The sequence below is a fragment of the Ascidia mentula genome, chromosome 2 (assembly GCF_947561715.1).
Source record: "Ascidia mentula chromosome 2, kaAscMent1.1, whole genome shotgun sequence".
NCBI lineage: Eukaryota > Metazoa > Chordata > Ascidiacea > Phlebobranchia > Ascidiidae > Ascidia > Ascidia mentula.
Window position 1 is genome coordinate 1,326,818 of NC_138567.1, and position 15,513 is coordinate 1,342,330.

The 15,513-nt window shown below is 35.4% G+C and overlaps 1 pseudogene across 1 annotated transcript; it reads left to right on the forward strand.

The window, feature by feature from the left end:
* The first annotated feature begins 3,437 nt into the window (after positions 1-3,437).
* LOC145888852 (spermatogenesis-defective protein 39 homolog) lies at positions 3,438-9,140 on the forward strand (annotated as a pseudogene). The gene is made up of 12 exons (XR_014399471.1): positions 3,438-3,458; positions 3,653-3,793; positions 4,090-4,318; positions 4,482-4,633; positions 4,691-4,826; positions 5,377-5,590; positions 6,018-6,243; positions 8,086-8,195; positions 8,258-8,381; positions 8,446-8,540; positions 8,731-8,833; positions 9,129-9,140. The product of XR_014399471.1 is annotated as a spermatogenesis-defective protein 39 homolog (transcript).
* Positions 9,141-15,513: the final 6,373 nt, after the last annotated feature.

Here is a 15,513-nt window from a genome sequence, read left to right on the forward strand (position 1 = left end):
CGGGTAACATGTATTTATAACAAGTTGCGATGAAAAATGTCTGTCGTCGAGCCGGATGCCAGAAGATTACGAGAGTTCTGCATGAAAACCTCCGTTTTGCTCGGTGATCCACCGCATCTATAATCATCAGAATATTCGTCCGATCTCGACCCACAAGTTGAACAAATGGCGATTCCTCCTGATACAAGAGATAGAGCTCCACCAACCCAACCCAGGAATAAACTTTCATCGTAAATCCACCTGCGAACCAATGATAGAGACGTTTCATTTTCGCCGGTTGCAATTTTTGTTTAACTGAAGCATTTTAATTCAAGTCAGAGGGCTTCAAAAAATACGTCAATCTTCACATCCTAAACAAACTAATTTTAAATGTTACTAGAACAACTTTGTGTCCACGCTTCTGGTTTTAGAAAACATGTTTCGTTTTTTATTAAAGCTTCTTCAGTTCTACAAACAAAATAAACAGAAAATACATAGTTAGACGCTAAAAATGATAAAACGATAAAACTGGCCGAACAGTAGAAACCTCTGGTGCTAACATACTGGACGACGCTCTGATCAGATGTTACAAGTGACCTACTGAAAGAAGTGCTGCTGGTTAGGTAGATTTCATGTAGTAAAACAATTTATTCCTAAACAAACAAGTATCAACTTGCATCCATAAAGTTATGTGTGATAGGAATTATATTTCCCAAGTGGAAACACAAACTCTACAAACGAATTCACAAAGTCACGTGACTGTAGTGACGTCATAAACTAGTTTGGGTGGCACCTGAGGTCTCACGTGAATCGTGTCAAAAGCCTAAGATTACTTTCGAATTTCCAATCAATGAAAGGACTTCACCTTCATTATCTGACTCTCGTGCGACACCAAGCGGCAAACTTATATGCAAATGAGTGCTGTAAGCCTGCTCTGATTAAATTAAATTCAAATATTTTTAAATAAAATTTAATTTAATTTCGAATGTATTTTTTTCTAAAAAACTTTCTTATCTGTGTTTCCAAGGTCAGGGCTTTTACCATCGTCAACTTTATGAAGTAACTTTATCCTAATTCACTTTCTACTGCAGGAGTTTTTCTTCTGTATATAATAAAACGAGCAGTTCAAAGTTTTTTGGTATTGTTTGCAGCTAGCAGTATTGCACTACAATTTATATAATCGTCAATAAACGTGTGTTTCACTTTGCAACAGAAGTCAAAACCTTTTCCTGAATTTTGCAAAAATATTATGATCATTGGGAAGCAAAAATAGTATGATTAAAACACTAACTGCGTTCATAATCAGATATACTAAAACCTCCTGTGGTTAACAAAAATATTATGATACGATTATCTTTTATGTGACTTGTTTGATTTCTTTTAAAGGAAGTATCAAATTGGGAAATACCCACCACATGCTTAACTTTTGATAATGAGCATTGTAATTTTGAAAGTGACGTAACAAACCAATCAGTGATGCAAAAACAACATTTTTCGGTTGATCAAGCACGGAAGCACAATCTTGCAATTTAAAATTAGTTTTGTGGAATAATTTATTTTCCATACGATGGGAAATTTATGGCCACGGTGAAAGCGGGCATCAAAGCCAGTTATCTGCGGCTCATTGTCTTTAATCCCAGGCTACTTCTACACTTAAATGTAAATTTTCGTTTTTATTGCGGGCTTGGCAAACTTGCGGAAAATACCAATACACCAAGACGGGAACCGGTCTGTGAGGCATTTGTAACCAGACCCTAGAGGGGAATGTTTATTTGCAATAATTTAAAGGTGTGACATGCTTTACATTCACACAGCTGCAAATACCAGTTGTGCACTTATCCAGCCAGAGGTATAACTTGCGTACACTTTACAATCATTGTTCATTTGCTACATCATGAAGTGTGGTCCGTGAAAATACTAACTGCGTTACACTGGTCTGTAGTGCAAATTAGGTTGGAGAACTCTGCCCCATGACACATCTCGAAAACCCTGATCCTCATGGGATTATATGTAACATAGAAATGCGTGCAAATGTAAACTTGCCGTTTTGCTACCGTACAGCATTCACTAATCATATGCAGTGTAACCTGTTGGAAAACATGAACCCTGAAAGTTAAGAACCTATATGGGTATTAAATTGGAGAAATCCTGTTTTCAAGGCCCTCAGCTGTAATGCATCTAGCGACTGTTCAACTTGTTTCCCAATGACCGTTGATGGGTCTTGTGACTTACATAGGGACCTAAAATTCTTCAAAGTTGAAAAAAAAAATCGCTCCTGGAGGAGACTGTACAGAGCAAGGAGCTTTTGGGCCTCCTGGAAGATCATATGACCAACAGGGGGGTATAAACAGCCCTGGGGGTGGGCTTTGACACTTTTTCAGCAACTAAATTTGATGCCATTGCATAGAGAAGAGTTGGAACTTACAAAAAATGCAAATGTGTGGGTAGTTGAACGATTCATTTTTCTGCAAAATCCAGTTCCAATTTTTGTTGCTTTTTTTGTCAAAATATTGACTAACCAGGGGGGCAGATGCCAAAATTTGTAGATATGTCATGAATCTTTCATAAAATCAAGAATGATCGGCAACTTAAACATTTTATTTTTCCAGCACCCACCAGCAAGTAACTACCTAATTGAAATAGCCCAAAAACCCACTAAAACTGCGCCAAACACCCTAAAATTCGCCATGACAACAGCACGCATATATGCGCTGATTCAACCGTAAATTTAACTTAAATGCATCGCTGCTTTGCTTAGTGATGCATGAATTTCTATTGTGACACAGGTCTACACGGTGGGCATTTCCCAGCACCAAAACTTATTTTCATAGAAATACCAATATGCGTTCTTCAGTAAGTTTGTATTTTGGTCACAGATTCCAATCTAAACTTTGATGTAGGAAACCGATCCCAAGCACTTGGTGATGTCACCCTAACTCATTCATCCACTGATTCCACTCAAGATCAAGTGGTTTCTGAACTTCAAGCAGGTAATATTGGAAACATGCATTTGGTGAGGTATAAGTTTACCATTTAGTTATTAATGTCAAAAAACATTTTACATGATAGATCAAGGGTCGTCCGATGTTACAGCAGCACAACATAATTGGAGACACTTGTCAGGTTGGGTTTGTATAATTGCAAGGTTGTGGAGAATTTATGGAGATAGTTATTTATAATACCCGATACACATATGAATATACAACAAGCTTTGAAGTCTTGTGTCTTTCAGTGTTTATTTAAGAGTTTCAGTTTGTGTAGAGGAATAAACATACTTTAAAAATAGGCATTGACTCTTCAAATTGTTTACAAACAATCGTATACTACCCTGCTTTTGAACAATATCGACGCATCGGAGATTTAGGCCTACAAGCATTGCAGATAAATTCCTTGTTACTTTTTGTGTTGAATTAGTTTCATTATTTGTGAAAAATATTAAACTAATGATTCTTTAAATCATGTCTTCAGTTTGTCGGCAGGTAATTAAGTTTAAAACATGGATAAGTGCATTTGTTGCACAAACAAATGCTAATTTGTAATAGTGTAGTTTCCAATAACACAGAAAATGAAAATAAAAGTTTAGAACATCCCAATATCAATATACAGTAGTACTATACGACTAACGCACAGGTAGACATTATTGGATGTACATAAAATTTTGTTTTTATTCAAGCCGACAGTTTCCCAACAAGCTGACTCTGACGAATACTGGAGTGGGACCTCATTAAAACGATTCAACTTTGATGATGATGACGATGATGAAAATGAAGACAGCATCGAACAAATTAAATTTGTTGGTTCAACAGCAACTCTTGTCAATAAAAGGTAAAATGAAATTGTTTCAACCTTTGTCTAAGAGAGAGCTTTTGATGTAATGATACCCAAGATTTAAAAGTTTGCAATTTTGTACTGTATTTTTTTAGGCAAGCTTTGATTGCACAGATAAACTGGCATTTTGTAATTTATTGAATTAGCTGATTGTTTTTGCATGGATTGCGGAATTGCAAAAAATACTGTTATTTGTCCAATCAAATGCCACCTACCCCCATATACAATATTGGACTTTTAGAAGGCATTTTTTTATTAAAATTGATTGTTGCCAAGTCCAAGTATTTTTACATTTTTTGTTTTAATAGAATTTAAGCAAGTGTTTACGGTCATGGTGAAAAGAGTTACATTGCTGAGGTAACTCCACCACAAGCCATGTCGGCCAGGTCCCATCGGCCATCGATTCCAAAAAAACAACAATTTCAACCTTCATCTGCAACATTACCTCCTGCCACAAAAAGTGAATTAGTAAAATCCAACAATGTTCAACAAACCGTGACCATCACAGAAGGTAGGAATTCATGGTTGCAATAACCACAAGCTGGCAGAAAATATTCAAAAACTTCACTTGACAAAGTTTTGTATCTGGAGAACTGAGCTGCATGTACATAATAATGTTACTGCCAGTAATTATACAGTTTATAATTCATAAAACATCATCATTCTTCATCAAGCTGTTTCCAACTATGACAAAAAAGCTGTTCCATCGGCAACAAACATGGCTCAGCTTGAAACAAAAATCAACTCTCTTCGACGCCAACTTGTGCAAGCAAAGCGAGATAGAGCTGCAGCTCCTTCAGTGTCCAACAATTTGCGTCATTTATTGGTGGGTAAAACTGCTACCCAGCAGTACCAAGTTTAAACCATTATTGTTTGTTATCAGATTGGCAACCCCTATGTACTTGAACTATACAAGTCCAAAGATGAAAAAACTAAGCTGTTGGACAGTGCAATTCATCGACATGATGGCAATGCAATTGTTGCAGTAACTCTTTTTATGCGAGACACACTTAAACGAGGTAAACTTTAGATTAATTATGTCTGGAAATGTTCAACTTCATATATTTATCTACCAATAAGGGAAACAGGATCTGATACAAAAATGGGCACTAAACATTACTTAAAATAATAAACAGCTTACAATTGAGGGCCACTTATATTAATTTTTAGCTTAATTTTAATTTAATAATCTGATCTTCTGGCACATTGAAAAGGTATATAACTTTATCAACTGACGTTTTGCCTGTTATCCAACAAGGCTTCCTTATGCCTGGCAACAACAGAAACAATATATTTAGTTTTAACATCATTACACGTATTGTGGTGACGATTATATATGGTGGCGATCTTGAATATATGGTATATACATATTTGTAGATCTACTGACCAAGGAACGATAAATGTTTTACTTATACTAAATAATTATCAACATACAAAATAAAAAAGATTTTTAGGACTGTAAACTTTACTTATTATAATACAAGGCAACTTACATAATATATAGAGCGTATAGATATTGCATTGACAATCATTTGGTGGCTGACAAGAAAATATGTTACATGTTTGTAGATATATTTAGCAAAGAACTGATGAGTCGTCCAGTGGCAGTGGATCATTATTGTGCTTATCTGCGAGAAGCTGGTGAAGTTGATGAACTACACGAAACATTAAGTGCCCTTGGTCGAACTGAAGAAGCTGCAATGTTGAAATATAAACAATGTCTTGCATCGACCGCCACAACCACTCCTGAAATTAGAGCATCGGGGTTGAAAGACTGTATTAAGTGAGTTCCTTGTGAACAGAAATTTACAATAAATATGCCCACAACATAACCCAGATATTGGTAGACTCTTACCCTAAGATGGAGTCTGACCAACTTATTCTTTCAAATATATTACCAGGGGTTTGTATAAATGAGTGTTGCTCTTGAATGCTGTTCAGATTGCAGTAAAATTATGTCATTTTAGTGCAAATTATTTTGCTTTTCAGTGACAAAGTAGGTTAGTTTAAAAACTATAGTGCAAACACTCTATGTTCACTTTATAGCCATTGGTCGGTCTAGTTTGTAATAATTTTTAGTTAATGATTTTGCCAAATGCTGTTTTTTTTTTAAAGAGTGAAATAATGTATAAAATTTCCATTGGGTTTTAAAAACTTATGTTTAACCCACAGTTATCATGTGTAAGCTACGAACAAACTTCTTTTTTCAGATATTATTTTGATGCTGACATTCGTCTTGTGAATGAAACCAGTGCAATATTTGAACAAATCGCGATGATGGAACAATAATCAGCTGTGGAGGATGCTGACAGCGCTGCTGAGAAAACTGGTCAAGTCATGGTGTTTAAAAGTCACCCTCATAAAGAAGCAATTATCCACAAACCAGTGGTGGACACTTTGTTTTATTGTTGTTGTTATCATTGGGGAGAGGCAGAGGTAAATGTAAAAATAATATTAAAAAGCTTGGATAAGTTTAATGTTGATGTTTATCTTATTATTATCTGTTGTTTATTGTATATTTATACCTCTGCACAAAAACCCAGAAATTATTTCAATTTTTCAGGGTCAACAGAAAATGGCCTTATCAGCAGGGCTACAAGCAGTACAGCTAATAGGCAGAAAATGATGCCACCGACCTTAAGCGGTTCACATAAATTACACCGAAACATCATGCACCAGTCATGGCAACACCCATTTGTATGCACACATGCTCAATGACACAACAAAAGTTTCAATTAATCAATATTCGAGGCTAATTAGTCACATGCATAATGGTAAGAAATCATGGCTATCTCCAAAGCATGAAAATGACATGAAAAAAGTGCTGTTAAGTGGCCTACAAGACCTTGCAAAGTGTTTTGTATTGAAATTTAATGGCCCAAACACAATTAGGAACTACTGTACATGTCAACAAGTGCAGTACATACAGGAAATACATTGTTGGTTGCGGCAGTTTCAGCAGTGGGTTTATTGGAATCCTTTCGCATGAAGTATCACCCACCGGCATTGGACCACTTCTTTCTGTGGCAATAAATACAGTACTTAGGCCACAAAATAATTATATTTTATGTATTATAACTAAACAAAATGAAATAGCCTTTAATTCAAGATTTTGCAAAATAGGTCAACAAAAGAATGGATGCTGTGAAAGACAGCACATGCAACAAATGCCATGACGAATGAACAATACATTGCAAAAACTATGTGTTATAAATGACTCAAAATGTGTTGCGGAATGACAATAGAGGAAATGCATGCATTTTAAGCTATATTTCAAGTTGTTTGAAAGCTGAAAGTCAAGCAACAGACCCCATACTTTATGTACGTTAGGGCATTGAAAAAATTCATTTTTGTCACTAGGTGGCGACTGATGACTGGAGCTGGTTTAAAATCCTCCCATGATGTTTAACTTACATAAATAAACATATTTCAGTGTAAATTTAATGTCTATTTCACCATTTAAAAAATTTGACATTTCGCCTTAAGGACCTATATGGGTATTAGATAGGAGGCCCTCGGCTGTAATGCATCTAGCGACTGTTCCGCTTGTTTCCCAATGACCGTTGATGGGTCTTGTGACTTACATAGGGACCTGGAATTCTACAAAGTTGAAAAAAAAAATTGCTCCGGGATGAGACTGTACAGAGCAAGGACTTTTTGGGCCTCTTGGAAGATCATATGACCAACAGGGGGGTATACCCAGCCCTTGGGGGAGGGCATAGTCACTTTTTCAGCAACTAAATTTGATGCCATCGCATAGAGAAGAGTTGGAACTTACAAAAAAATGCAAATGAGTGGGTAGTTGAACGATTCATTTTTCTGCAAAATCCAGTTCCATTTTTGGTTGCTCTTTTAACCAAAATATTGAGTAACCAGGGGGGCAAATGGCCCTAGGGGGGTGGCTAAACCATTTTTTCGGAGACTAATTTTGATCAAAATTTGTAGATATGAAATGGATTTTTCATAAAATCACAAATGATTGGACACATTAACGATTCATTTTGCCACAAACACAGCCTGATTTTTTTGCTCCATTTTCAACATAAATTTCAGCAGCACCCACCAGCAAGTTACTACCTAATTGGAATAGCTCAAAACCACACTAAAACTGCCCCAAACACCTTAAAATTCGCCATGACAACAGCACGCACATGTGCGCTCATTCAACCGTAAATTTAACTTAATTGCATCACTGCTTTGCTTGGTGATGCATGACTTTGCATTGTGACACAGGTCTACACGGTGGGCATTTCCCAGCACCAAAACTTATTTTCATAGAAATACCAATATGCGTCCTTAAGTAGTCCCACTTCAATTCGCAATCAACATAAAATCAGTGAAAGGCAGTTTATGTTTACGACAATTGCAGCTTTGTGCAGAATGAGAAGGCAAAGTATTTCTGTTACACACACTTTTGTAATGTTTGTTTAAACTAATTACAATTTTTCAGATGGCGTGATATAGAAACTTTGTTGACAGTTCCACGTTCACTGTTTCGGAGCGCAAGACTGCAAGCTGTTATTGGTTTTGATCGAGTGGTCGACGTTCTGAGTAAAAATCACGCTCCAGATGATGTCTGTTGTGTTTTTTACATTGTATTTTGCAATCTGTTCATATTCTTCCATGTTTTGTTTAAAGGCTCTTGCAAAATATTGCACTGAAATTGAAACATCCGATAATAGATTGGAAATGGCGATGAAACTGAAATGCTACAAACTTGTAATTGATGTAAGGTTTTGTCAGCTTTCATGTCGGTCATTAGGTTTCAGTGCCATTGCATTGAGCCTTAGCTGCTTGTGACGGACTGTAAACCATTTATCTAAAAATATAAATTATTAAATATTATGTATTTTTACAACTGTCACACTACAGTGGATTTGAATTGAAGTAAATTATAAAGTTAAGTTTTTTGTACAGACAAAGTGTTTATCAACATGATTGTCAGCAGTTGATGTTGTATCTTGATAAAATCCCACAAGCTAACCAACATATGAGGCAGTATTTGTCAAATCAGTTAAGATCACAGGCGAGTTGCCATAACATAGTGTTGCCAGGCAGCCAGATGTCATAAGTTTCGTTGTTAAAATCTGTGATTGTGGAAAATGACAAAAAGTGTCCAAATGATTTAAAGACAAGACACGTAATAGCTTGTAAAGTATCGTAAGGTTACCTATTTTTGATCATTACCATGCTGCTGTCAAATAAGTTTTAATCGTAAAACAAAACATAGTAACCCCAAGATTACACTAATCCACAAACAACACCAGTCAGGTTTTTGTTAAATATTTTTATTACTGTTAAGTATTTTACTGTTTTTTCAGGAAATCAAATGAAGAACTGATATTGTTACAAAATTTCTTTGACAACAAAATATCTGAATGTATATCGTGGTTATGTTTGTAAATTACCTGCAAAGCAAATTTACCCTAAATGTTTATGTGCCAGAATTCAATTTTGTTTGTATTAAATCTGCTGAAGCATTCACAACTAAACATTGCCCTCAAGAGTTTTAAAACATTTAACTTTGTCCAGCAAAAAACACCGGTTATAAATTTTAACCCAAAAATAACACAGATCTTATACATTTATTACCTTTCCATGACACCGTTCTAATACTTTCTTACCGTATCCAATCTCAAGACTGATTAGAGCAACTGCTTTGTGTACAACTTTTCATACAAATGGCTTCAAAATCACTTTATTGTCTTCAACAACCTCGTTCCTCACCATAAAACTTGTCTAAAATCGACTTTTATTGCATTCACAATTAAATATTGACATGATGAAAAACAACAACCAATATTATTTACAAAAGCAACATTTTTCTACAATACTTAAAGGTTTTGATTTCAATCCAATACATTTTGCATCAAAAGTTTCCATTTATGGAAAACATTTACACAAAATTATTACTGCTGTTTCATGCTTATTGACCCAACCAGAAACCACAACTTTCAATTGTTTTGTAATTGTGATGTCATAATGCCTAATACTGTTGTAACTTTTTCGTAACTATTCGCAAATTGTTTTCACTTCTTTCAATCATCATCTTTCTTCCCTCTTCAGTTATGTCTGTTGCCATTCTGTAAGCTTGGATTGCTTTGTTAAACAAATCCACGCTTTCATTCAGTCGATTTGTTTCCAAGCAAACAAAACCAAGGTTGTTTAACAAACTTCCGAACACTTCATGCTTTGCTGAATTTTCACCAAACTGTTTCCTCATCATTTCAAGTCCAAGTTTAATTGATGATTCACTCGACGAATAATCTCCGATTGAAAGTTGACTCACTTCAATCCCGTACAAACACCACAATTGATTTACACATTTTATTCCGTCTTCCACGTTTTTAATATTTTGTATTTTGAGTCTCATCGTTTCCATCAGTGGGATCACGTGATCACGAATTATTTGTTTGTTTTCAAGTTTTTGAACAAAATCCGATGTTTTCATCAAATCTCTGCATGTCAGATACAAACCCCCAACACAATCCCTCACACCTTCCACCCCTCTCACGTCATCATGATGCCTTGAATAAAATTCACCTCCAAGTTCGTAAAATAAAATCGATTCCAAACATTTTCCCTCTTCTCTCTTTTCATCTCCAATTGTTTTCAATTCTTCTGCAGTTGCCTCAAGACCTTCAAGTGACCTTGAAAGTTGGTTTCTTGTTTCATTTGCTTCGGAAAATTTTTCTTGTTTCAACAAATTCACGTAAATTTTTATCAGGGAATTTGGATCGATGTTTTTATCTGAAATAAAATAGAAATTGATTTAAGATTTAAATAAACCCGACATCTTGCTTATCCGTACCCTGACGTTCATTTCAAAGTGTAAATTCTCGCGGAAAATGTGTTGGTGGCGCTAAAGAGCACCAACAGATAACTTTTTATAAATGGGGATTTTTTGGCTTTGATTTTGCAAAAAAAAAACAGAAAAAATTTATGCATTTTATTTGTGACTTTTGTTACTCCAAAATGAAACAAAAATATGTCACTGCACAGAAAACTAATTTGTGTATATCGCCGAATTAAACTTGACAATTTTTTTTACTGATGCCTGTACTTTTAACGTTTTAACTGACCAAAGAGACGCTGGTCGACAAGATGCATAGATTGACACAAAATTTATGAAAATAAAAAAAAAATTGTCAATTAACAGATATTAATGTGCATTGCCATAAATCAGCTATAACTTCTCTTACAGCGATACATAACTTGTGCGCGATTTTGTGGGGGCTATATGTTTTAACGACCGAATAATTATTATGACCGTACAAAAAAAATCAATCTTTTACTTGTAACTTTAGCACAGTGTACGCGGGGAAAACAATTCTTCTACTATTGCAAAGCTTACACAAATACCTTTACGAGTAACGGCAGAGTTATGTGCGTTTAAAGTTTTGTCGACTAGCGTCTCTTTGGTTGTAACTGGTGCCTTTTTAAAACAGTGGTTATAAAATTGAAATTTTTCACCAAGTGAATCAGAATGACTTAATTACCACCCAGTTCTCATTACCTTTAAGTACAAAAAATTAATCACCCTAACAGTAGACATGTTTGTGTCAGCATTATCCACGTACACTTCATTTGACCCTCGCACACCCTCTTCATGGCATGTATTGATAAAGCATTTTTTTGCCGAAGACATGTCTAAAAAACGGGATAACAAAATTCGAAATCTAAAATACTTCTGGGCAAAACATGAAGGACAAATAAAATGTTGTCTCGATTTGTTTGGCGACTGTAATGTTGATGGTAAAACCGAAAACAATATTAATGGTGAAGTAATAACTGACGAAATCTTTGAACATCAATCCAATGTTGAGCGTAGTCTTGTCGACATAAATCTCACCTGTGTAAGCGACGAAGGTGAAGTAGGTGAAGTAGGTGAAGAAAACGTGGATAATGCTGATGTTTGTGTTGCGAATCGCGAGTTTCACGCGGCCAAAGTTTTGTTAACTGGGAATTTTTCTGTTACCTTTCACGGGGAGCGCAAAACGTTGGAAAATATAGGGGGGTATGGTTAATATTCTTCAAATTTGAGAAGGTGCGCGTTTTTTCTCGCGAACAAGTTTAATATTTTTAGATAGTATGGACGGCAAAGAACATCTGCCCTTAAGGATTTCAGCGGGAATCGATGTTTACTTACGGTTATGACATAGCAAACATTTCATATTCATATTTGAATATTAATGTAATTTTTTTTTAAAGTTCAGCCTGTGATCTATTTTTGTGAGGAAAAAGTAAGTCGCTACCTCGTAAGGCGGCCGAGTAACCCGCGTTTGAACTTTTGTCAACTGGATTTTTTTTTTCAACTAACATCCCTCTGGTCCATGACCCTATGTTGTTCACCTACAGATTAGTAACCAGGATTGTTTGTTCAATTATTTTTAATGTTGGATAAAACTTTGCTTTACAATAAACTATTCCCACTGTTTTGCAAAGGTTTTAAAGAACATTAAAGTTATTTTCCGAATCATGATTTATGAATAATACCAAAGTCAGCAATTAACTTTCTGAATATAAAAGTTTAGCTTGGTAAATAACGCAACCCACATTAAGTTACCTGTTTGTTGCATTGTTTCCTGTATTGCATTTTTTATTTCTCCACTTGGTGGACAACTGTATGTTTCGTCATAAGAAGTAGTTTGACGCTCCTCCGTACTTTGAATTTGTTCTGCAATAAAATAAAATGTATCAGGTGACATTAAAAATGATTTGCAACACACATTTTCTGAAATTCTTAATGGTTACATTCAAATCAACAAGGGTGTATATGCCTTGGTTGTACTTGGTACCAGTGCACTTAATTGTGTTTGTGTAAGTGTGTAGAAACAACTCTCTATAAATGCAAGTTATAACAAAGGTCTATACTGGTTAATTGGAATTCTTTGACTGTTGCTCTCTGTATCTCAGCTTGAACAACGTCACCAGATGTACTCAGAATAACTTTCCTTTTTTTTGACTTAAAATCGTTACTTATTTTAACAAAAAGTAATGACACAAAATTTTCACAACTAATGAAGAATCTTTCATATTTGAAAAAAAAAACAGCAAACGCATGGACAAGAGTGGAAAAAGTAGAGTTTGCCTACAGGCATGTTTTAATCCAAGGGACAGTCTATGCTATTGAATCTTGATTAAGTTTACAACAAATTGTGCTTCAATGTTTGTAAAATTATTCGGGGTAAGACACCTATTTTAAGAAATTTGTATTACAACTAACTCTGCCATTTTTTCTGCTCTGATATATGTAATATTTATGCTTCCTAAAATGGGGGAATGCCCTTTCTCTGATGGACTTAATAAGTAAAAAGTGCCAAGGTGGTGAACGGTGTTACAGAGCTGGGTGGAAATATCACAACAATGTTTTACTACAGGATTCTGACCAACTGAATTTGATTGTGTGTTGCAAATACTTGAAAGTTCCATCAAGATTTTAGGAAATTAACATTTGGACCACCAAGTATTTCAGTCTATATTAATGCATTAGCATGGGGCTTTTTTTTAATACTACAAGATGTATAACAGAGCAACCTAAAAGTTGATACTTACAAGTATTTTTGCCATCAAAGCCATCTTGTAGTAATAACTAATGTTTTATTGTACAAATAGACAGCCAAAAGGTAAAAAGCAAATTAGTACAATACAACTATACGTACATTGTCGACGGCAAACAGTCATGAACAAAAAATGTGGGTAATTTATATAATTATGGTACCCTTTCAGCCCCTTCTACCAATAAACAGCCACATGCTTACGGCACTTATGACTAAAGCATATCAATATTATATTGCAGAAGTTCACAGATCATTCTATGTCAAATCATCCAATTGCCCAAACCCTTACTGATGAAGCATGAAATGTGTTAGTATACCAGTATGTGTAAGAAAAATATGAGCTCGGCTTGTGAGTTCTGGTGTGTTTTTAAATTTTGGTGCCAAATTGTTTGTCATGTTTTAAAAGAGGAGTTTAGCAAGTAACAGGTAGTTACTATGTTACAAACTAGTACAGTAATAAATGTATAATATAACTTGTACCAGTATGTGCAATTCGTGCATGCTGTGGCGATGAGTTGTCTGACAGTGATAAGGATGACAAAACTTCCTCTGGTGTTCTGCTTTCTATGTTAGAAACAAAAATGTTTTGGCATTGTTCGTTCAAATTATCATGAAATTTTCTGTCACTGCTTGGACAGAAAGACAAACAAACACATAATCTGTAAATACCTCCATCTGGATCATTTTAAAATCATGGTTGTTAGGTTGTTGAAAAAATAGCCAACTTCCTTTCGGTATTAACAAAACAAAAACTTGCAAATATATTTTTACAATAATTCAAAATTACAAAAGCACGTCGTTTTAGAATTGTTGGATAACAAACGAAAATACACAGTGATGTGCTTGTGATGTGAACGCTAACCTACATTAAGTTACCTGTTTGTTGAATTGTTTCCTGTGTTGCATTTTCTGTTTCTCCACTTGGTGGACGACTGTATGTTTCGTCATGAGAAGTAGTTGGACGCTCCTCAGTGCTTTGAAATTGTTCTACAAAAAAATAAAATGGATCAGGTGAAATTAAAAATGATTAAAACTCGACATAAATATAATTATCCAGATATATTTCTTCAATATTACCTGCTACACACTCAGATACCACTTGACCTTGGGTGGAATCAGAAGTTGTTTGAGTTTGAGTAACATCACCAAGTGCTTGAGATCGGTTCCCTGCATCAGAGTTTGGATTGGAGTCTGTAATCAAAATAGTTGAAAGATTAAAAAATTTTACACTTTGCAGCATCTGGCCCATGTCTTTATTACATTGCTGCTGTAACAATAATAATGGTCCTTAGCTGGGGGTCCACAGGCCCCTGGGGGTTAGTAGAGTGTTGTCAGGGGTCTGTAGCAACCTCTAAATACTGATGCCATATGTTTGTTACTTTGTAACAATTTTGAAAATATGTTGATGCATTGTGCAACAAATTCTCAAAACAATACTATAGAAGCATGTTGACTGTTCCGCTTGTTTCCCGATAACCATTGCTGGGTCTGGTAACCTATACAGGGACCTAATATTTTTAAAGTAAAAAAAGAGTTTTCTCCTGGATGGGACAGTATACAGCAAGGATTTGTGAAGCCTCCTGGAAGATCTTATGACCTACAGGGCGACATAAACAACACTGGGGGCTTGCTTAGGCAATTATTCAGCAACTAACTTTGGTGCTGTAGTGTGGATGAGAGATGGACCTACCAATAAACCACAATAGATTGAATACTCACTGATTCATTTTCTGCAAAATCTAATTGCATTTTTTGCTGCTCTTTTACCCAAATGCCCCCAGGGTCAAAAATGCACCTGGCTGACAATCAATTTTGACCAGACTGCATAGATGAGGGATGGATCTTTCATAAAACCACAAATGTCTGGGAACGATTCATTTTTCTGTTAATACATCCTGAAGTTTGAGCTACCTTTTTATCCCAATTTTCTGCAACACCCAGCACCAGGTAGCTACTTGATTTAAAACACCCAAAGCTGCTCTAAAACTGACAGGGGCCACAAGGTGGAAATTCCCCACCAGTGAAACTTATTTTGACAGAAATATCAATATGCAGCATAAAATTGTGGCATATGTACACATAGAGATGGGTATAAACTTTGCAAATCAGCACAAAAAATTCTTGTGGATCCCCTTGATAGGTCACC